At 32.9% G+C, this 25,911-nt stretch overlaps 1 pseudogene; it reads right to left on the bottom strand.

The window, feature by feature from the left end:
* Positions 1–1,195: 1,195 nt before the first annotated feature.
* On the bottom strand, positions 1,196–25,452 carry LOC129884082 (histidine kinase 5-like; annotated as a pseudogene).
* Positions 25,453–25,911: the final 459 nt, after the last annotated feature.

The following is a 25,911-nucleotide window of genomic DNA, read 5'->3' as shown; positions in this document are numbered from 1 at the left end:
AAGTGCACTCACACTCTCAAGAAAGTTCAACGCATGCAACTGTGATACCATATGCTTGGCCTGCATGTAAGTCTCCACTAATGTGAGAATATTTGGAATGAGATCATATAGGGCTTGTTTATTGGTTTGTAATGTAGGCTAAGGGAACGGGTGGGATATTAATTTGGGGTAAAAGTGACTTAATCTCTCCTTGAGCATCACACTGAATTTGTGCTTTTGATGATTGATACGCCTTTGACGTCTAATCCTCTTTCTTTTGTCTCAACTTCTTCGAGTCTTTATTTGATAAAGTTTTTCCTCTTTTCACCTCTTTCTTTTGTCTTGACTTCTTTGAGTCCTTAGTTGTTAGAGCTTTTCTCTTTTTGTTCCTTTTTGAGGTTTCTCCTTTTTTGTTGGAGTAGTTTCCTTTTTGTCTTACATCGACCTTGTAGGAGGTTCTTTTTTTTTTATGAGAAAGTCGTCTTTGCTTTCTTGACTTTGGAGACTTTACGTCTTTTGCCTTTGGCAATTTCGAAGTTGGATCTTCTTCTATAATTTGCGCGTCTTTGGTGCGCTCAAGGAGGTTAGGCCAAGAGAGGGATAGTGCATGTAAGCACTCAGAAGGGAAAGGGCTAAGATGTGGTTGTCCAAAGAAAAGGTTTTAGGCTCAAAGTGGGAAAACTAGGGATTAATGTTATTTGGTAGGCTCTGAAAGGCACAATCGGGTCAAAAAAGGCCTACAATCCTTTCTCAAACCAAATATAACTCAGGATTTCGCCTCAACAAACATATCAGGCCAAGTTCTAGATCAACAGTGCGATGCAATTGAATTTTAATCTAAAGCTCACCACACAATGCACATGAAGCTATGAGGTTGGTTATATTCTTACCTTGAATGCCCGCAAGAGAATTTTCAAGCATCACAAAAGTACGAATGAAAGATACCAACAGAAGCTATGGTTTACCACAAAGCCAATCATTTTCATCATACCAAATATTTCGCATGCTCCTAACTGTATTCGTTCCAATCAAGAAGATATGACACTTAACATATGTACACAATTTATTATTTTATTTATTTTCTATTTTTTAATCATTTTTTTTTTATGAAAAAAAGAAATACCGAACCCAAGAAGGGCTGCCTACGTATCTCATCGAGATGAGAATCAGGTGTGCGTAGTTCTTGCAGATATGATATATAAAATAATTTAGAGCTTTAGACAAACTTGGTGTGGTCTTCCAATGTTAATATTTTCTGTGGAGATGCTGCAGCGTGCTTTATAACCTCCCTTGGTCGGAATGTTGTGGCTTCCAACTTCATTACTCCTGAATCGACTTTGGAAAGGTCAATGATGTCATTTATTAGTTGAAGAACCAAATCTTCTGAAGGCAATATTACATTCACAAGCTGACGATGTTCCTTATCCAATTTTATGGTAGAAAAAATCTCGATCATATTGACCACTCCTGACAAAAGGATCTAATCTAATGAGACATGGTTGCAAGCATTTGTTTTTCTCGCATAGTTTTCTCTGTTAAGTTCAGTCTCCTTGGCTTTCTGTACAACTATCTCTTCTTGCAATTTTGCCATTTTTTTTTTTCTCTTTTCCTTATCTGATCAGTTATCTCCATTCCTATGTAATTTACACCAATTGTCTCTCCTGCCTTACTGAACACAGGTTCAACATATATTAGAGAATTCTTTGACCCAAATAATCCCTTCTTTGCCGATATTCCCCTTTCCGAAACCTCTCATTTGAAGTCTCGAGATTCCTTTACATCAGTACTAGTAAAATCTTTACATTTATTTATTGATGATGTCCTCTTCATGCAGATTTTGACAAACAATTGTAGATAACATAACTCATTGTCCTGGTGACGGGTAATAACGGGTGCATTTTGGAGGACAAATTGTACGAAATTATCTGCTTTTTTCAGAATCTGGGATAATTCTTCTACTGGAGAGGATTGTCTTTCAATGTTTTCTATGCTTTCCTATAATTTCTCAATTAGTATTTGCATCCTGTTGAACACTTGTTTCCAATAATTTGTCCAAATATTTAGCTCTCTGCTTTCAGTATTTTATGTTGTCATACTCAGTATCTATTTCTTGTTTATCTTGAATTTTTACATCATTTTTTAGGAGACTCTTGGAATATGTATCTCTTTAATTCTTCATCTAATATAGACGTTGGATGTTTATCACCCTATATCTTTTTTCCTCAAATTGATACTTCTCCAATAAATCCAATTTCTTGAGCTCTGATTATTGTTGTTGTGTTTTTCTTGAGGATTGTCTCTTATGATTTGAATTCTTCCAACTATTCAAAGAATCATACATTGTTATAACCATCCCCGACTATTGTCGGGGACAGTTTTCCTGCAAAGATATGAGAAAAGTGTGAAAGCGGGGCCATTCGATAAAAAAAAAATAAGTAACAAGATATAGGAGTAAGATTTTATAGTCAAAGACTCCCCCGATTTATCTTTCAGGCTGTGTATTGGTGTCTTGTGAAATTTAATGTCATCGTTATTTCCCATTAACTCTTTGTCTCGTGATCCCCTCTCTTGAAATAATGTCGTCTCTTCTGTGTACAAAGAAAACTTCTTAGTTAGGGAGAGGGAATTGACCTCCAAATTGAGATCCTTTCATTTATCGCATGATGTCCTTTGATAACAGCCCCTACAAAGAAAGAAACAACTTTGTTGAACCCTCGATCTTTGAGAAGTAAGCAAGTTTGTTTTCCGACATAAATTAGTCTTTCCCTGAAAAAGAAAAATAACTCAAAAGCCAAAGTATTAGTTTGTGCTTATAATAATTAATGCAAAATATCACATAAAGAATTAAACACATAAATGTTGCTTTGTTTTAAGACAAACTAATCTATGGGTGAAGAAAGAGTAAACGGACAAAAATTAATTTTATGATAAATGTGTGAGAAAAGTTGACTTGTGAATCACAGATTTTTTTTTTTGCGTTTCAACTTTTGTACTCTTGTTTTTCTTAGATGCAGAAAAAGTTCTTAATTTCTTTGAAAGAATGAGGAAAACTGAAAACTTCAAAAACAGGGACCGAGCCTTGAAAGACTGCCTACGTATCTCACAAAGGAGAATTCAGGTCCTACGTAGTTCGACCACTTGATTTTTTTTTATGGATATGAGAAAACAAAGTTTATGATTTGAGTGCAAAGTTCGAATTTTGTTAGGAAATTAAAGACTCATTGAATATTTGGACGCACTATCGATAGTGACTCAATATTTATGATATTTATGCTTATGAGGCTCTAAAAAAAATCTAAAAGAGTGGACTAGCATGTCTCCAAATAAAGCAACATATTCACAAAACAGTTATAGCATATAGCACACAAACAATTATTGCGCATCCTAAACAGATATGTGACCTTTTTGTGCCAAAGGTAGGCCTAACGATTTGAAGGATGTATTACGTCATTTGAAACATTCCATTGCCCCAAAACTTATATTTATACAAATATTATGAATAATTTGAATGGGGATACATAAATGGAAAAAAGGGATATAAATAATCAGTCCCACGCAGGGGTACAATCCTAACTAAGCCTTCGTGGAAAATCCTTCTTTCTTGATTTCTTGACATCTCCGAACGCCAACGCCTTTTGGATGAAGTGTCATTTACTGAAGGTCCTTCTTTGACTTGACTAAGCTACAAAAAAAAACTCCCAGCCCCGAGGAACAATGGTTTGCCAAACCGCGTATAAAACCTTCAAATTTAAACATATAGGTATGCTTGTCCATTTAGGCCGAGGGCCGTTTTGAACTCAAGGTGGTCTTTCTAATGGGCCCAATACGCCTTGGGTATGGGGTCGTCTTAGGCCAATGCACTAAATTAGGGATTTGGCTTTGCTCTACGCTAGGTTGACTAAGAGTGGCCTTTGCAAGACTGGTAACCCAAGCGGACAACTCAGGCTGGAACTTACGACAACCATTGGACGCATGGCGTATCAATAAATTGTCGATCATTCCGAAAAGGGTTAAGTATAAAAAGCCCGACTGCGGTACCGCAAAATCGTTCTTTAATATACTATACATTAAATAGGAAAAATGCTATGAAATGCAAATAACAATTTAATATATAAATTAAACACATAATTGCACAATTAAGGAAAAACAAAAATTACTAATTATTACAAACCCAAATAGTTAGTCAAATAAGCAATCAAATCTAATGGTTAGAACCTAATTAGTCCCCAGCGGAGTCGCCATTTCTGTTATATCGAAAAAAGACGGTTTAAAATTAATTTCAACTTTTTTAGAGAAAAAATCAATTTTAGAAAAAAGGAGTCGCCACTTAATTTTTTAAAGAAATTAAGAAAACTTAATTTAAAAGACCCTAACAGATTTAAGTCTTAAAAATTTAGAGAAAACAGGTACGAGGTTCTTATTTCCACTTTGAGAAGGTGTTAAGCATTCAAAGTGGCCGCTAACGCGCGGTTATCCGACGATTTGAAAATTATTTGACTAACTTTTAAAAATATTAATTTAAAATGAAATGAATACTTTAGAATTATTTTTTTTTAGAAAAAAAAAAAAGATTAAACTTAAACATTGAAAATAATATAGATGTATATATAAAAAAGTAAAAGTTTATCAAATAAATAAGTAAAGGTAGAAAATCATTTAAAGAGTAAACTTAACATGAATTGGTTTATCTTTAGGGGAATCTAATTAGGTTAAAATAAATTAAAATTAATATCTAGGAAAGTATAACTAACATAAGTAACTAAATTATTACAACCCGAATCAATATAAATACAATAAATAATACATGAACAACAATAATAATAATAAGAACAACAACAACAACAATAATAATAAGAACAATAATAATAATAATAAGGACAACAATAATAATAATAAGAACAACAACAACAATAACAACAACAATAATAATAATAATAATAATAATAATAATAATAATAATAATAATAATAATAATAATAATAATAATAATAATGATAATAATAATAATAATAATACTAATAATAAGAACAATAATAATAATAATAAGAATAACAATAATAATAACAAGAACAACAACAATAATAATAACAAGAACAACAACAATAAAAATAACAACAACAATAATAATAATAATAATAATAATAATAATAATAACAACAACAACAATAATAAGAACACAATAATAACAACAACAACAATAATAATAATAATAATAATAATAATAATAATGATAATAATAATAATACTAATAATAAGAACAATAATAATAATAATAATAAGAATAACAATAATAATAACAAGAACAACAACAATAATAATAACAAGAACAACAACAATAAAAATAACAACAACAAAAATAATAATAATAATAATAATAATAATAATAATAATAATAATAATAACAACAACAACAACAATAATAAGAACACAATAATAACAACAACAACAACAACAATAATAAGAACAACAATAATAATAATAATAATAGTAATCAACAACAACAATAATAAAAAAAACAACAATAATAAGAACAACAATAATAATAACAACAACAATCAAGAATAATAATAATATTAATAATAATAGTAATCAACAATAATAAAAACAACAACAATAATAATAACAACAACAATAATAATAAGAACAAACAATAATAATAAGAACAAACAATAATAATAATAATAGTAATAATAATAATATCAAACTACTTGGAAAAATAATGAACAAAACTAAGTGTTTTAATAAAATAATCCTAACATATTCTAGCTAATTAACTCTAACACATGCTAGCTAATTAATCCTAACACATGCTAACTATAACAAATTTATATCATTAATTTTAATTATTCTTATATACATACTAACTAAAAAAAATAAGACTATGAATCAACTAAATATAAAACGTGAAACAATTAAGTAAAATAAAACTGAAAAAATATTTTACCTCTTTCCGGGCCAAGATTGAAAACGATGAGCGGAAGACAACTTCACCACCATCCAATAGCTTGATGGAACTCCAATCTACAAAACAAAAAAAAAGATTTTTTAAAAAAAAGTTTAGACTCGAACCTTCATGGGTTCTTAGCCTAAATTTCAACTTCAATCTCCTATTTTCCGTGAAGAAAATATAGATTGAAAGCTAGAAATTTTCACAACTTTTAGGCTGGGGACAAAAGTCCAAAATCCTAGCCAAGTTAAGAAAATTTCTAACTTTGGGGTGGTTAAAAAACCTCCTCCTTCTTCCTCTTCTTAATGAAAATATGAGCCTTTATATAGGCTCCAAAAACCCCAAGTTTTCCATGTATTTTCGATGTGGGAGTTTGGGATTTTTTTTTTTTTATTTTTTTTTTTAGAAAAAAACTAAAATTTTCAAAAATTCAAACTATAATTAAACTAACCTAACTAACATTGTATTTAGTAAAAAATAAAATCTTTTAAGGTAATTTTTGAATAACCACATAAATATTAATCAAATATATAGTTATATAGAAATATGTATATTATACTAAAATTTATAAAAAGATAAAAATAGTTAAGAATAATATGAAAATATATATTTTTTTTTTATAAAAGCTAATTGTTTCAAAATGTTCAAATTCAAAGAAACTCGATAACTAATTTGCGTTGTGGATGGCCAAAATTGGGTGTCAACACATGACATCCAACAACTATCCAAATCCACATACAACTATTACATCTTAAGTCATCTTTAATGAACATAGTCTTAACATTGTCATCGAAAATTTTCTACAACAATCCAATCAACACACAACACAATATATAATCTTAACTATCATTAATCTTCCAATCTCAACAAGAACAACAACAACATACCAAAATAGCCCCTAATTAACCACATAAAGATGCTGAAAAACCTTATGAACACCTACAACACGCCAAGCAAACCACCTCTAATTTTTTACATGTTATTTTGTACAATGTTTTCATCTATTTTAATGACATATTGCACATGTAACACTCCCTAAAATGTTGTATGTCGGTATTTCAATTCTCGATGAAAATGATACTGCTTTTGTAGTTTGAGCATAACTTTTCATAAAATAGTCCAAATTAGGTGATTCAAATTTCTAAATTACCCCAAAAATATTACCTACAACTTTCATGAATATTATATCTCATAATTCAGAGGATAAGTAGGTCAAATAAATTAATCTTTGCAAGACATGATGCTGTGATGAAATGGAGTAGTTGTAGAAGAAATTTTATATCTCACTGTAGGATGCTCCAAATTGGCTGATCCTTAAACGACATAAAACTAGACTTCTATATCTACAATTCTTATGCAGACACCAAATCCTAATAGGGAATTTATCTTGTTCAAACGCAGCTTCAAAAAAGGGTATTCTGTTAAAAGAGAGCTCATCTCACCTACCATGGAAAGATTTAGAACCATTTGACATCATTCATGACATCAAAATCCTCCATTGAATTTTCAAGATCATCGTTTGTAATTATTTTTATTTATTGTTAGTTCTCTCCTCCACACCTATAAATATCACCTTATTTCCTCATTTTATTCATCAAGTTTTCTTAAGCAACTCTTCTCTCTATACACTTCTTTACTCATTCTCAAATATAGTTTTAGTTTTAGTAGTATAAAAATACTATTCTGGTGATTCTTATACTTCGGGTAGTACACAAAATGCTCCGGTGAGAAGAAAAGGCTAAGGGTCCAAGAGTGTTCCAATTTGGAGTAAAGTTTCGGATTTCATGTATGTAAGGTCATTCATAGCATTGGATTGAGTTCGTCCATGCGTCCAATATTTAAATTTTATTATAATTGAGTTATAGTTGAGTTTTACCCAAATCTTGAATTCTAAATGAATTAATTCTTCTTCTATTGAATCAGATTTATTTATGCATTGAAATTATTATTATTATTATCTCTCATATTATTGAAATTATTGTTCGTGGTTACTTTTCCATGAACCCTAATTAATTTGATGTTCATGAATATTTTTTTACACATGTTTTGATTAAGGATGTTGGTTTTTAATATTCATTGACAAAAAGAGTGATTTGAGTTAATACTATATATGTATTTTATTGAGTTTTGACAGAGCAAAAGAATTGAGTTTAAATGAATTTGATTCTTTGGATTAAATGATGTTTTGAGCAAGATGTTTTGATGAGATGTAAATAATTTTTTTGAAGTATAATGAGATGAGTTTGATGATTTAAATTAAATTCTAATGAGAGTAGATGATGAGGTTAATATGAGCACATATTTTGGGAATAGTATTGAGCATCGAGTTGCGTAAGAGTTTAATTGACTCAAACTCAGAACTACATAGCCAGTGTAGGATGGAGGTTATGTCTTTTAAGTCCCAAAAAGAGGACTTTGATGATTGGGTCCAAGATGGTGATGTCCTTTACCCTGGAAAGGTATTGGATGGATGTGACAATGACATCACTTCGTTGTATCATCAGTAGCTCATAAGTGATGGTTGTCGGTTAGAGAAACTCCCAACTGAGTAAGCATTGCTTATTATTATTTTTAAATTTGCATTATATATTAATATCGAGATGATGTTGAGTTCTGAGCTGAGTCTTCCTGAGAGAAGTTTCTTGATATCTGTCACGACCCAAGCCTAGGGCCTAGACGTGACATGGCGAATGAGAAACCCGAAAGTATCTCAAACAAGCCTCTTAGAATTCTTTTAGCCTTTCATAGGTAATGATGATAAATAAACAAGCGGAAATCATAATAAATCTTCAACTTACATATGTCCAACAATACCTCTAACTATTTGATTTAACGGGGCTAAGACAAGTCCCTAGCTCACCCTCAATCATAATAGAAGAAATTTCATAGTAAAACGTCTTAACATATCATAAGTTAGAAATATAAAGGAGTATTGTTCCCGGAACATGGGAACTCACCAAAAGTAGTCTTCAAACGAAGTCTCAACTAGCCACGTGGAGGAGAACGGGGAGGAGCACTGATCCCTACATGGTGATATCATGTAGGCAAAAGAGTATGCGTTAGTACTTTGAATGTACTAAGTATGTAAGGATGCATGAACATTGAGGAAACATTAAAACATTTATGTAATATGGAACATAATTTAATGTATGCATAATAAATCATATATATATCCTTTAAAACATTCATTTTGTGGGAAATTAACCATAACCGACATTTAAGACCATGCGAGCTATTACATGGAATCCAACATAACCCCCTATGTTGGCTGGGGAGACTACTTGCCAGGTAGAACTCCGTCAACTTCATTCATTTCTTTAACTTTAACTTTAAGGGCTATTTATGGATCCATTAGCCTAAGCCTACAAGGGCTCCTATGTTGGCACATAGTTAATGAGACAAGGGGTTGCTACTAGGATTTCCTTACCGAATCCCACCTCAATGCCTCATTTGGTGCTAAGTTAATCCCACGGAATAGTTTAATACTTCAAAATATCCATACCATATAACTTAAGAATTCAAACATTATATTCAGTAGAATAGCTCATTAAAACATTTGATAATTCAAATATGCAAGAATTGTCCTTATTGCATAAAGAATTCATCATTCATATCATTTCATCATTCTTTCATTTCATAAGACTCTCTTTTTGATCATAGATATTGCTTTCATAAACATTTATTTGGAGTCAAAGCTTTCAAGTCAAACTTTATTAAAAACATAGTAAAACTAGATGTGTTCAAATCACTTCAACTTGCAAATATGTATGTAAATAAATATACATAAATACTTTGAAATCCATTAATTAAAAATCATGCTTTAAACAACCCACCATGAGTTTCAAGAATTTTTAAATAGATAAATAGAGGAATTACTTGTAAACCGTCAATTCATACATATGAAATTATGTTACATCAAAATAGAACAATAATCATTAGTTTAACCATGATTCATACTATTAAGTAAAATTAAGAATTAGCATAATAAAATATTACTTGAAATTAAGAGACTTAATTGAAAGAGTTTTTGGACTACATGGGTGGAAGAACCCATGGATAAATACACACATAACTTAGAGTAGAGCTTAAAGAAAATAAATATAATTTATCATATAATCAAAACAATTTAGACATGAGAGTGGAAGGAATACTCTCATTAAAGCCTTACATACCTGGAGACCGAAGCTTTAGTTGGTACCGAAAGACTTAATGAACACTCTTGAGTCCTAGCTTCTCTCCTCGCTGGAACATTTTGTGTACTACCCGAAGTATATGAATCAGCGGAATAGTATTTCTTCACTACTAAGAACTAAAACTATATTTGAGAATGTGTAAAGAAGTGTATAGAGAGAAGATTTGCTTGAGAAAGCTTGATGAATAAAATGAGGAAATAAGGTGGGTATTTATAGGTGGGAAAGAGAGACCTAACAATAAATAAAATAATTATAAATAAAAAATTTGAAAATTTAGTGGAATATATTTATGTCATGGATGATGTTAAATGGAGGACAATTTATGTCATGAGTGATGTCAAATGTATCTAGATCTTTCTATGGTAGGTAAAATGAGTTATCTTTGACAGAATACTCTTTTTGGGAGCTGCGTTTGAATGAGATAAATTCCTTATTAAAATTTGGTGTCTTCATAAGAATTGTAGATATGGAAGTCTAGTTTCATATCGTTCAAAAATCAACCAATTTGGATAAACCTACAGTGAGATATGATTTTTCTTCTATAAACACTCATTTCCGTCACAGCATCCTACCTTACAAAAATTAATTTATTTGACCTACTTAACATCCGAATCTTAACATATGGTCTTCATAAAGGTTGTAGGTAATGATCTTGTGGTTACTCAGAAATTTGAATCACTCAATTTGGATATTCCTATGAAAAGTTATGACCAAAATACAGAGGTTGTATCATGTTTAGGCAAAAATTGAAACATCGTATACAACGTTTTTAGGGGATGTTACAATATCTATCCTTACTTTCATGCCATTTTACATACTCGTACATTTTACGTACTGACGTCAATCAACGTGCATCATTTTATGATGTAGATACAGGTGTTAGAGATCCTCAACAGGCGCATGTTGAAGATCATTATTTTTCCTCTATTTGGTGAGTCCTTCTTGTATTCGGAGGAACTCTTTATCCTTTTATTATTATTGAGTATTATGTTTCTTTTGAGGTAGTCATGGACATGTCATTGGTACCGTCTAATAGTATTAGAGGCTTCGTAGACAGAGTTTAATGATGTAATTATAGTAGTTCTCCTTTGAAACTACTTCTTATAAAAAATTCCTTCTTTCATTTGATGTTGTTGATAGAGAGCCCACATAAGTATTCTTATTAAGTCTGCCGCTGATGAACGAATAAGTGATGAGACCAAGTGGTTTTCTAGGAGGCCAGAGATGGTTTCTGAGTGCCAGCCACACCTAGGGTACCCTCTCGGGGCATGACAACATAAGCCCCATGACAGCAAATCACTCATTTAAATTTAAGAAAACTATGTTAATGTTACACCAAGTTCTACCACAACTCACAAATATCATACCAAACAACTCCAAAATATATATACAATATCTTCATACACTTTAGTCTTCCAAATTCAAGAACAACAACTCATCAACAACATCAAAATAATATCAATAATTATTAGATATCATCACTTAGCTACTTCCATCTATTTAATCCACCTAAAACATCCCCTTAATCCATAAATCTGAACAAATCAACAAACGAGTTTATAACGCTATTTTCTTCATTTTATTCCGTTAAAACAATAAATAAACTTATTAACAATGAAAAAGGGACTTTAATTTTACCTCAAGTGTATACCAACCACATTAACACTTCTCCTTCTTGACTGATTTTTAGCTCAAATTGAAGGCAACGCGACGTACAACATTTTTCTCTTCATGAGCTTCGGGGCTTAAATTGTGGTCAATTTTGGTGTTTCTCTTTAGGATTCTCCTCTCTCACTCTCTCTAGAAATTTTTTGACATTTTTGGTCTGAAAGATGAAGGAAAAGGATGAAAAATACCATTTAATGGCGTGGATATTGGGCCTGACCCGAGTTGGAATCGGGTTGGGCCAAATTCACTGTTTAGTTCGACCTTTCCACCTTAAAACGTCCATATCTTCTTATTTTAATTTCATATTCTGATTCACGACATATGGTTAGAAAGCCATTTCAATTATATACAATTTTTATATCCCTTTTAGGACCTTAATCAATGAAAGTCTCGCTATAGTTGTCCCAAATTCCCAAATTTTGAAAGAATTATGGCCTCCCGAAGTCAGATCGCCCGAAAACATGACTTAAAAAAAAATCTTTTGATGACTTCCCCTTTGAATTGACTCAAGGGTCCTTCTTGAGTTGTGTTTAACTTCACATATATTATCCATATAATTTTTCATTTACAGACAATTCATGTCATTTTAAAATTCAAAATTAAAGTACTTGAATTTATGTCTATTAGCTCACGAATAGTCCAAGGTGCAAAAATATGGAATATAACACTGCCTTTAATTTAAGTTGACTTTCTTGCGATTAATTTGACGTGTTAACATATGGGGTATCATAATAAATCATAACTACACTTAATCTTTTAATTCAACACAAGTAGTCACACATTACAACCAACCCGCAACTCAATTACGACTCCAACTTAACATATCGAATTCTTTCATTTTTCATAATATAATCAGCCACAATAATAGATACAACATTAATTGAACTTAATCCACCATTCTTGACTTAGAAAAACACCAACACAACCTCAACGGAAATCTAACATTAACGTATACAATCTCAATCGAATTCAAGCAACTCCAATTTTTTCCAATTCAACACCAACACTAATCATGAAATTTTCTTACATCCAATTTCATTTAATGCAAGTTAATCTCTTCATCATAACATTATTTCTAGATTAAAGCATCCCACATTCATAACATCCAACAACTATCCAAATCCACATACAACTATTACATCTTAAGTCATCTTTAATGAACATAGTCTTAACGTTGTCATCGAAACATTCCTACAACAACCCAACCAACACACAACACAACATATAATCTTAACTATCATTAATCTTCCAAGTTTAACAAGAACAACAACAACATACTAAAACAACCCCTAATTAACCACATAAAGATGCTGAAAAACCTTATGAAGACCTACAACACGCCAAGCAAACCACCTCTAATTTTTATACGTTATTTCATATAATTTTTTCATCTATTTTAATGACATATCGCAGCAGCCCCATGACAATAAATCACTCATTTAAATGTAAGAAAACTATGTTAATGTTACACCAAGTTCTACCACAGCCTACAAATATCATACCAAACAACTCCAAAATATATATACAATATCTTCATACACTTTTGTCTTCCAAATTCAAGAACAACAACTCATCAATAACATCAAAATAATATCAATAATTATTATACATCATCACTTAGCTAGTTCCATCTATTTAATCCACCTAAAACATTCCCTTAATCCATAAATCTGAACAAATCAACAAACGAGTTTATAACGCTATTTTCTTCGTTTTACTCCATTAAAACACTAAATAAACTTGTTAACAATGAAAAAGAGACTTTAATTTTACCTCAAGTGTGTAGCAAACACATTAACACTTCTCCTTCTTAGCTGATTTTTAGCTCAAATTGAAGGCAACGCGACGTACAATAATTTCTCTTCATGAGCTTCAGGGCTTAAATTGTGGTCAATTTTGGTGTTTCTCTCTAGTATTCTCCTCTCTCACTCTCGCTTGAAATTTTTGGACATTTTTGGTCTAAAAGCTGAAGGAAAAAGCTAAAAAATTCCATTTAATGGCGTGGGTATTGGGCCTGACCCGAGTTAGAATCGGGTGGGGCCGAATCCATTGTTCAGTTCGATCTTTATGACTTAAAACATCCATATCTTCTTATAGCTATTTCATATTCAAACTCATGATATATGGTTAGAAATATATTTCAATTATCTACAACTTTCATTTTGAGAGTTTTCTCAAATTTCTAAATTCCAAAAGAGTTATGGCCTCCCAAAGTCAGATCGCCCGAAAACGTGACTTAAAACAAATCTTTTTGATGACTTCCACTTTGAATTGGCTCAAGGGTCCTTCTTGAGTTGTGTTTAACTTCACATATATTATCCATATAACTTGTCATTTATAAACAATTCATGTCATTTTAAAATTCAAAATTAAAGTACTTGAATTTATGTCCATTAGTTCACGGATAGTCCAAGGTGCCAAAATACAGAATATAACACCGTTTTTAATTTAAGTCAACTTGCCTGCGAATAATTTGACGTGTAAACATACGGGGTATAATAATATCTATCAAGAACGGTTTATTGCAAGCTATAGACAATAAATTGTCATTTCACATGATTCATTACATGCCTCCCTACTCATACATATACATGCACACAATGTAGCAATTAGCAAGCACATATAATACATACAGAAAGATAAACCATCACCTACCTCGAAACTAATCTTTGACAACTCTAAAGTGCTGGAGCTTTCCCTTTTCGGATTCGTTCAACTTGTTGTTGGTCTACAAACAGTCACATATATATAAAAGATCATTACAATGACTTACCTCACATGAATTATAAAATAATTCCCCTCTTAGGCCAAATCCATGATCTTAACACCCATCTAGGGGTATTTTCCACCATTAGTTTCAGGCCAAAATCCTTCCCCAATAATTACCAATCATAATTTCTAGGTTTTAGGAAATGAAATACGAATTCAAGGAGTGATTTACTTACCTTTAGCACAAAATATTGTGGGAATCTGCAAGAGTTTGCCCTAAGTCGCTTCTGGTCTTTTAAAGACGAAGTGGGATGACTAAAAATTATTTTGGGACTTTTCTCCCATCTTTATTCGCAACTATTCCACAATAGTGGGACCATCCCACTCTGACGGCCCCGCCTTGGCGGAATCATTCCCGTTCTAGCTGGATATGCGGAGACAAAGATCTCATAAAGAATCTCCAAGTCTTCCATATCACAACATACCCTCATCCCATGACGTCTTAACATATACCCTTCAAGCTAAGTTCGTTCAATTTTGAAGTTTTACTCGCCCGAATAAAATTTTGTAAAGACGTACAAGCTTCAGATTGTCTTGGCTATCAACTAAATCAATCAAACTATAGGTTCAATCCCCCATTCATTTTCAGATCATCCTAGACCTCACTTGTCTCAGATTTCGTCCAAGCCTGGCGTAGGCTCAAAATTTCCCAAGTTACTATCTGAAGTTTTCTATCCCAAACTCCTTCTCCATTCCGAAGTTTTCTAGTTCAAACTCCTTCTCCATTGGCTTATCCATAACAATGGAGACAGGTCGTTATAACTTTATTATTTTCACTATTTTCCTCATTGTTTTTAGGGAAAAAGGCTCAAATATGTCATCAAACTTTGAGAAAATGCTCATGTATGCTATTTGATAAAAACATTGGCTCATGTATATCATTTTTCGTTTGAGAAAAGGCTCATCCATGTCGGTACAATAAAAATGGGTACCACGCCACACTAACAATGCGAATGGATACCACGCCGATACGCTAACAATGGGAATGGGTACCACGCTGGTACACTAATAAAGGTAACAAATACCATGTCGATACACTAACTATGGAAAGGGGTATCGCCCCGATACACTAACAGTTTGTATGTTTGGGTTCCATGAGAGAATTAAATTGGCTTGTTGTGTTGTGGTGGTTCATGTTGATTATGCTTATCAATTCAGGGTAAGGACTGAGAGTTTAGGTTATGTTGTACTTATGTTTGTAATTTTACTTATGTTTGTAATTATGTATTATCTGCTCACTGAGAAAACATTTTCCAAATCGGGGTTTTACCCCAATTTCCTTATTTTTTGAGCTTTGAAAGCTCGTGGGTGGCGATTTGAAAGAGAGTTTTCAAGACTAAGTGATTGAGTAAGTGTTTTTGGCCCAAATCTTCGTTACCTATTGATTCCTTGTGATTTTAACAACCAAAATTGTGATTTCAATCCCAAAATTCATGGATTTTCTCAAGAACTTGATTTTATCAAAAATGGGGATTGTGAACTCATTTTAACTTCGATTTTAAAATGGTTTTCACTAACGAATTCCAAATGCTTTGAGAAATATTTTCATGTATTTTTCAACCAAATACGCAACGCATCTCTATTGAATTGGATTATCCTAATGCTTTTCATTCTTCATGCGCATAGCGGGAGCTTTACTGCACTGTGATGCCCTTTATCTTTACATTGGAATCAAATTAAAAAACAAAGTTTATAAGTTAGACTTTTTTTCCAATAACAATAAGACGGTATATATTATATATTAACATTGTATTGTAGAGACTAATTCATTCCTTTAGAAAAACATTCATGGGTCTTTTATAACATTCGCATGATATATATTATATAATGACATGGTATAATAAAGGACAAGTTCATTACTTCAAGATTAAAAAATACAAATATAATCTAAGTTTAATTTTTAATTTTAATTTTTTAATATCATTTATAGCAAGTTAGTTTTTGTAATGGAGTCACATTGTAGATACAAGTTGTGTTCTTATTTGGAAAGGAGAAAACAAATTGTATAAATACATTTTCTATTAATTTCAATTTTAATAAATCAGCTAGTGATTTTATTATTTTTTAACAAAATTATTTCTAGTTGTAGTCTAATTATTTAAGTTTTCTATTATTTATTTTTAAATATTAGTTGATATTATTATTTTATTGTTTAAAAAAGAAAAAGAAAAGATGACTAAGAAGAAAAAAAGAAAAAAAAAGCTTATAAATGCAGTACGTTTCGTGTGAAAATGTAAGTTTTCTTACCTGACTTCAGTTTCTCATTTCAATGTTAACCATTAAATGCTAGTTAATATATAATCTTCAATGTAATTGAATTTTGTTTTTCTTCTTTGTTTCCAAACAAATTATAAATTAAACCCCTCATATTTGTTGGACACTAATAAACTTGGTGCATTACTATTCAGAGCAGGCAATATACATGTAATATTTTTCACCTACTCTTTTTTTTTTTATGAAACTTGTGATATATTCATTAAAGAAAAGTTGTTTTCTATTCCATTTTTACTACTTTTGGTGTTCAGAGTTTGAATTTTTTTTTAAAAAAAAAATCACTTTGTATTCAAGTCACTAGCTATTGGTTCTAACTATTTATTTATTTATTCGGTTGAACATACAAACATGCACGAGCCTGTGTTGCAATTTTATATTTTATAAATGCAACTCTCAGTGTTTAGCCTTTTCGATATTTTATTTATTTAAATTCATGGCAGGTATTATAACTTGTAAGCATATTAACATTAGTTTTGTTTCACTTTCAGTTAAAAATGAGTCCAAGATTAATTATGGTTATTACTCTTATGGGTGTTCTCATTTGCGGTATTAATGGTGGAAAACTAGCGGTAAAAATTGCTCCACTTGCCTTTAAGGATTATGAACCCAATCCATCAGATTCATATTCAAATGATGAGACATTAATGAAAGGTGGGCCAATTGGAACTGGTCAATATTTAAGCGGTGATCAAGGTAGAAAATTATATGGAGGCGGTCTCGTTATTGATCCATGTCGGGGAAAACGTATCTCAATTGGATATGGTCGTCAATTTATAAATGATCAAGGTAGAAAATTATTTGGAGGTGGTCGCGTTATTGATCCATGTTTAAAAAGTGGGACATATAAGGGTTATTAATCTATTCTGAATTGACGGAAGTTCATCATAAATTAAATTTGAATCCATTGGGTGTTTGAAGAGATCAAGATTTCGCTCGTTTGATGGCTTCCATTAAATTCTTGTATCAATCAAATAATTAATTTTCATCTATGTAAACAATAATTGTAACATGCCACTTTATTACGGCTTCATATTAGATTATATCTAATGGTCTTAATTGTTTTCAAGTATTTAAAATCTACTTAAAATAGTCAGCTCCAGTTTATATGAAACCATTACATTTCATGTCTAAATGTGAAATTCTTGCCTTGACATTAGTTTTTTTTTTGTAGACTATTTTGTCAATTTAAATATATAGAAATGTAGTAATATGATCTAGATGTGGAATGAAAAAATTAATTATTGCAAGAAAAATATGTAGTTATGAAATTGAACAATTACGTAATATGAAAATGAAATTTGATTTGTTTTACTACAATTAGAACAGTTTAAAACATCATTTTAAACAATACTCCCTTTATTCCATATTAAGTGAATTTCTCGAGCATTTTTTTATTGTTCAAAATAGTTGAATTGTTCAAAGTTCAAGAGAAATGTTTGAATTTTTTTCCATGTTTACCCTTTTTCATTAATGAAATTTTGTACTTTTCTAGGAGTTAAACTACACTACTTACAAAGTTATACTTCAATAAGAACTATTTGTATTTATGATTTCACATTTAATCATCTTTATGGACTTGATTAAATAAAAGGATAATAGAGAAAAATATAATTCAAATTTTGTCCTTAAATGCTTTTCTTAATATGTGTATATTACCTTAGAAATTCATTTAATATGGAATAGAAGGAGCAGTAAAAGACTTTAATAACCAATGCATACTGATGGTTTTCAAACACCATTATATGTGAATTAACAATGCTCCCATTTCTTGAACCATAATGGAGACAGTGTATTTAATACTCCCTTTGTTTTCTTTTACTTGTCAAAAAAATTTTAATTTGATTTTCCTTTTTACTTGTTAAATTTGACAAATCAAGAAAGTATAATTTTTTTTATCTAATAGACCCTCAATTTATTGAGAAAGTTAATATCTTTGGTATCAAAATATTTTGGAATTTGAATTATGGCTTTAGTAATCAATAAGGGTAAAATGGTAAACTCACCATATCGATAATTGATTTCTTAATAGATGTGTCAAGTCAAAAATTTACAAATAAAAGGGAAGAGAGGAAATATAACGAACGGTCAAAATTCAATTCCAAACTTATTTATCTATTTTGTCAACTTTGGTCAAATTTCCAAATTTTAAATTTTAAATTTTAGATTTTCTTCTTCAATACACATCTGATTGTCATAGGAGCCGTGTCACCCATGTCACGCCCCGGGAGGGTACCCTAGACATGGCCGGCACTCAAAAATCATTGATGGCCTTCAAGCGAACCACTTGGTCCAATTACACTTTCATTCAGTCATATTCTATTAGCGGAAGACTCAACTCACAAGAATACTATTCATAAATAAGGCAAAGGCCAACCACATATACAACAACAACTAGTAAGCCTGAAACTAGTCAAAATGAAACAATCAACATCATCCACACCCTAGTCTATGAAGCCTCTATCTACAATCTAAGAGGTGCCAAAGACAGGTTCATTGCTACCACAAATCAAATAAAGGAAAACTAACTCAAAGCTGAAAAGATAACTGCGGTATCCTCCGAAAATGGGAAGGACTCACCAACTAGTTGGAAGCGAATAGATCCTCTCTCTACATCATGAAACTATGTAGGCTAAATGGCATCAATACGTGAAATATACGAGTATGTAAAATGGCAGAATGAAACAGACATCAATGTAGAATCAAATCAACTCAGAATCTCAACTCAGAAGAAGAAACAACTCAATCAAGATGTCTTGAGTCTAAACAAAAATATGGTTTAGACAAGACCAATCACATACAATCCAACCCAATCCATCCCAATCTAACTCAGAGTACTATCAAGACATATATGGTAGTTTCTCTTATCCAACAACTATCACTTATGAGCCAGTGATAGTACAACAAACCAACGTTGTTGCCACGTCCATTCCTACCTTGCCAGGGTAAGAATGAATCAACAATCATGGTCTATAACCAATCAACTCCTATCATATCAGGACAGTAATTTGGAAAACATCCGACTTTAATGGTCCAATCCCCTCTTACGTTTGGCAACGTAGTTATTGGATTCAAGTTATTACTTATTTTTACCCAATTCGGTGCTCAATACTTCTCCCAAGAATCAATTCTCATAAAGCTCTATCCAATCAGTTCAATCTATTCATATCGACAATTATCATTTGGACCCTTGTCAATTCATCAATTCTATCACAATCAAACCTCTTGATCGATCATACTATCTAATCAATCCCAATCACAATTTTAAAGAGTAGTTTAGATATGCATTTATGACAACATGCAATCCTATCCAATCATTTCTCCATTCATTTAGCCAATCTTTTTTGGGGCTAAATCATGACTCCAAATCATCAATTAAGGAGATTCAAAATATTTAAGTTTATAATAAAAACATGTATAACAACTCATATCAATCAACTCTTAGACCCAACCATAGTATAAGAATATTGTACCATAGAAATCAATTCGAGTTCATGGGGATGAAGACATAAAGCAATTATCAAGTTCTCAACTCATCAACATCAACATGACAAAATCAAGTTAGTAGATGTAAAAACTCATTAGGACATGGATTTATAAAAAAAACTCAATTTATATGAACATTCAACTCAAAGAAGATGTATGGCATATGTGTCACGATCCAACCCCGTAGGCCATGACGGGTGCCTAAATTAGACACTCACGTATACCCCGGCTAGCAATAAGTTGTCACGACCCAAGCCTAGGGCCTAGACGTGACACGGCGAATGAGATACCCAAAGGTACCTCACCCAAGCCTCTTAGCATTCATTAAGCATTTCATTGGTAATGGTAAACAATAATAAGCGGAAATAAAAACATTTCATCCATTTATGTCCAAACATACCTCTACTAATAAACTTGGCGGGGGCTAAGACATGTCCCTAGCTCACCCTCAATATAAGTGCCATGAAAAGCTTTAATAAAAGTCTTACTATTCTACATAACAAAAGCTTAGAATAAAAAGGATGTTGTTCCCGAAACATGGGAACTCACCACAAGCAAATCTTCAAACTAATACGAGTTAGCCACGTAGAGGAGATCGAGGAGCGACGTCGGTTCCTATATGGTGATATCATGTAGGCAAAAGTATGCGTTAGTACTTTGAATGTACTAAGTATGTGAGTATGCTATGAAATGAAGAACATAAGAGGGACATGAGAAATCAATATGCATAAGTGAATGAATGTGTTAGACATCATCATAGGAAACCTTAAAATATTTATTTTTGTGGGGAAATGACCATAACCGACATTTAAGACCATGCGAGCTATTACATGGAATCCAACATAAGCCCCTACGTTGGCACGGGGAGACTACTTGTCAGGTAGATCTCCATTCAGATTACATTTAATTATTTAACATTTGGTGGCTACAAAGGCCTAGCCGACAAGGGCTCCTATGGTGGCACATAGTTAATGCAACATGAGACTTTACTTAAGGACCCCTTAGGTCGAGTCCCCACATACATGCTACATTCGGTGCTACGTCAAATCCCACGGAATAACATTTAAATATCATAATAACATAAGCATCGTATAACTTTAGACATCAAATCATCGTCGGTGGAATAGCTCATTAAAACCTTTGGTTCATAATATCATCATGACTACCATGCCCTATTTACCGTTCTACTAATGAACCTTGATTTATAAGAAAATTAGGTCTACAATCAGTGGTGGCATTTCGGGTACCATGCTAATCGGACCTTCCATTTTGGGAAAATGTTCAAAAGAATTGACAGCATATAGAGAGGTCAAACATGTCATATCATAACCTTAAACATTTCATTTGATTCAATGTGAGAATTGTCCTTTCACATTGAAACCTTACTTTGGCTAAGAAGCCCTTTTCATAAATCAAGCATCTCATAAAGACATTTCATTTGATTCAATGAGAGAATTTTCCTTTCACATTGAAACCTTACTTTGGCTAAGAAGCCCTTTTATCAATCAATCATTCAATCATTTCACAAGACTCCCTTAAACATAGGCATTTGCTTCATAAACTTTCATTTGGAGTCAAACTTTCAATTCAACTTCATTTCAACATAAGAAGACTAGGTGGGTTCATTTCATATAACTTTCAAATACATTTAAAGAATACTTGTATGCATGAGAGTGATATGAATGCATCAAATCAAACATCTTAAAAATAACACACCATATGCACTTTAAAACTACTTTCAAGCTTTCATATAAGTACCTTGATAAACCATCCATTTCATTTAAATAAGAATCAACATAAGTCAATATAGGTGATAAACTTCAAATATTCAAGAATCTATACATTTGAAATCGTAGTATGAAAATCCCTAAAATTTCTCATCACTTGAAATTAAGAGTCAATACACATATATATCAATAGGAGTAAATAAACTTAAATATACTATAATCTATGCATTTGGAACCATTATGTAAAATAACATAAGATTTCATCATTTAAAAATTGATATGCAAAGTTGAGAAAACATTTGGGCTCCATGGGTGGAAGAACCCATGGATGAAAACCCACATACCTTAGGGAGGAACTTGAAGAAGAATTGAAGAAGTCTTGGTGTTAGGTCTTCAAAGGGAAGGTTGAATCCTTGAGTTTGATAGAAAAATTGGAGAAGATGATTTGAGAGAGAAGAGGATGAAGTTTAGGGTTCATTTGAGAGGTGAAAAACTGAAAATAATGAGCCTAAAACGTCCTATGTTAGTGTATATATGTTTAGGAAAAATGCCCAAACTACCCTTCATCAAAAATCTGGAAACTGGGCAAAAATCCTGCTTGCGCTATAGTGGCGCATCGCGCCACTGCAGCGCCAAGCTAAAATAGGCTTAAAACCCTGCACATCTAATAGTGGTGCGTCGCGCCAAGCCCCGAACTACTGAGGCTGTTTTCTGGAGCTATAGTGGCGTGGGGCGCCACTAGAGCGCCAAGCCTGAATTTCGCCTAGGCTGAAATTCCTGCAGTACTAGTCTGTAGTAAAATTGCCATAACTTTTGACTCCGAACTCCAAAAATTGTAATCTCGGTGGCGTTGGAAAGAAGACTCAAAGACCTTTAATTGGGTAGGTCATAGTACACCCAGTTCGTTATATTCAAAGAGATATGGTCATTGTAAGTTGACCCTTATATGAACTCATTCGGAAACTTAGCCGAGACTAATTCTTTGGACTTGGCTTGGTTTTAGGGATCTCTTATTACCTTAAATCACATATAATACCCTTGAATTACATAGGAATTGATCCTAACTCATAAATGAACTTTAAAGTCATCGAGTACGATCCTATACGTACATGAAAAATGCTTCAGGTCTTGGCGTAGAATTTTTAGGGGTGTTACATTATCTCCCCCTTGGGAACATTCGTCCTCGAATGAGAATCATTAGCATAGAAGGGAACATGGCACGAGGACTAGCAACCCAACATATATACAATGACACTTGAAATGCATAAAACATGAAATCTCTAAACTTTAGCATAAATCATAACTTTTAAAATTCAACTTCATGAATATGCATGCACATGAGGACTTAGGAAAAATTGAAACATAAGAGACTTAAACATTTGAACATGAATGACTTATTACCTTAGGCTTGAGTAGAATAAAGGCGATGAGGATAACGTTTCATCATAGCCATTTCCACTTCCTATGTAACACTTTCAACTTGTTGATTTCTCCAAAGTACCTTGACGGATGCAACTTCCCTTTTCCTCAATCTCTTAACTTATCGGCCTAAAATTTCAATCGGAGCCTCTTCGTAGGTCAAGATTTCTTCAACATTCACTACTTTCAATAGGACGATGGAACTAGTATTCCCCACGCATTTCCTCAACATAATCACATGAAACACCGGATGAACCGGGGATAACTCCAATGACAAATCACCTTCATAGGCCACCTTACCAAAAAGCCTTAGGATCTTATACCTCCATAGAAAAATCTATTCCAAGAGTACTACCCCTTACTACCATATTCCACAAACCTCGAGACCTAATAATGAAATACTTAATACATCATATATTCACCCCTATGCCATCAACATTATATTCAAGCCTAGTTCTATAACCACTCTAATACAATCACTTGAAACCCTTAACAAAAGTCATCAATAGCCTACTACAATCACTCACATATTTGCAACCACATATTCAAGCCTACCGTTCTAACCACTTTATGGCTCCCTTGAAGTTAACATCATTTAGTGATTGTTGTGTCTACCTTAGCATCTCTATATCCTTAGTGGTATTCACTCCTATCAAAAGTCACACCAATATACTCTTACCTATGTATTGCACATAATGAGGTCTCATCTAGTTCTTTTTCTGTGTATATAACCTTAAATGGACCAAGCATACCATAATCATCACAATATGGAACACCCACTCTTCCCTCAATCTTCCCTAACTCATCCATCGAGAGATATGAACTCTACTCAATATCATTTCTCTTTGGACATCTATATTGGGACACACAACCAACCTTGGTAATGACATACTCCATCTCCCACTTGGGAAAAGACTTCTACTTTCTTATCTCCCACCAATTCCTTCAACTTTACCAATAATGGGTCAAGGTCTTGTTTTACTTAGCGTCTACAACCAAACACGATTTGGACCGAACTTGCACTACCATAATCAGAACTACCCAACCTTACCCCCAATCTAGAGAACCGATGAACATCCATTATAACTCCTTCTTCCATTCATCAACATGAGGCACGCTCTCTATAAAAACCCTACTAAGTGCACCGGCCATACATTGTCCTTATGCAGATGATAATTTACACTCATGTCATAAAACTCATTAGCCACGAGAGCCGACTAAAGAAAGGACTTTCAAAGTTGACATCCCTAACCCTTAGAAATTAATATTCGGGCCTTAAGAAAGGAAGTGAACTAGCCCTTTACTACCGAATCATGACCCTTCTATTCAGAAATAACATCAAAACTACCATGTCAAGCTCAAGGAGATCACTAGGAATAATTTTGCACAAGATAAATATGGGACAACCCTTATAGATTTTTTTTAACAACAACCGACTTACCAATGGGGGTAGACACCAAATAGGGCTCCAATAATAATTTGAGATATACATCAGACCTCTTAGCAAGAAATAAGGCAACAACCTATAAATTGGTACCGGATCTAATAATGCATGCACTTCAAAATCAAAAACCTTTAACTTACTAGTCCCAACATCGGGAGAGTCTTCTAACTCCTGATGAATCTGAAAGGCATATGATCTTTCTTGGCGCTGACCGCCCTCCGATGTAATAGCACTTTGATTTGGATGACCTATAGTCTGGGCTAGAGCCTGAGGTCTGGTACCACTCCTACACTCCTTTGCATAATGACCTGGCTTTCCACACTTATAGCAAGCACCTGACCCCACTAAGCACTCTCTCCTATGTTTTTTCCCATACTTGGAACACTTGGAAATAGTAGATGTACTAAAACTACCACCGGGCTTGGATTGAGAAGCTTCACCATTGCATCTAGCCCTCTTAGACTCCCTCCCTTTACTAGAAGCCACCTGACAGCCCCTCATCTTTTGACCCATACCACCACACTTGTAGCAACCCTCCTTACTGGCCATGCATTCTCCTTGGTGGGTCCTACCACACCTATCGCAAAGGGGAAATGGACGTATCTCCTTATTAGGCCTAGACACCGGGGCATTAGAAAGAGATGAACAACTATTGGTCTATGCACCATTGAAGCCCCTAGATTTCTCCCTTATAGCATTCATCTTACTCACCCACTTCCTTTCTTTCCTACCCGTGTTCACAGAAATCACCTCTTGTTGATTCAACTGAGCCATCACAGCCCGTGCCAACAATAGGATGGTATCACGAAATTCTGCATTAGTCACTTGTTCGGCTAGCGGGTCTTTAGGGATTTGTCCCTCATTAGCATCAGTCCCTCCTTAAACTAGAGCCTCCGAAGTCGAAGTAACTTTGTCCTTGATAGCATCCATTTTTTCGGTGAAGGTAATATTCTTTGAGGTATTATCTAGAGAACATGAAACAATTCGTTAGATAAGAGAAGTCTCAGG

The sequence above is a fragment of the Solanum dulcamara genome, chromosome 4 (genome assembly GCF_947179165.1).
Source record: "Solanum dulcamara chromosome 4, daSolDulc1.2, whole genome shotgun sequence".
Lineage (NCBI taxonomy): Eukaryota > Viridiplantae > Streptophyta > Magnoliopsida > Solanales > Solanaceae > Solanum > Solanum dulcamara.
Note: the sequence above shows the minus strand (reverse complement) of the source record. Positions and strands in the feature narration are given on the sequence as shown.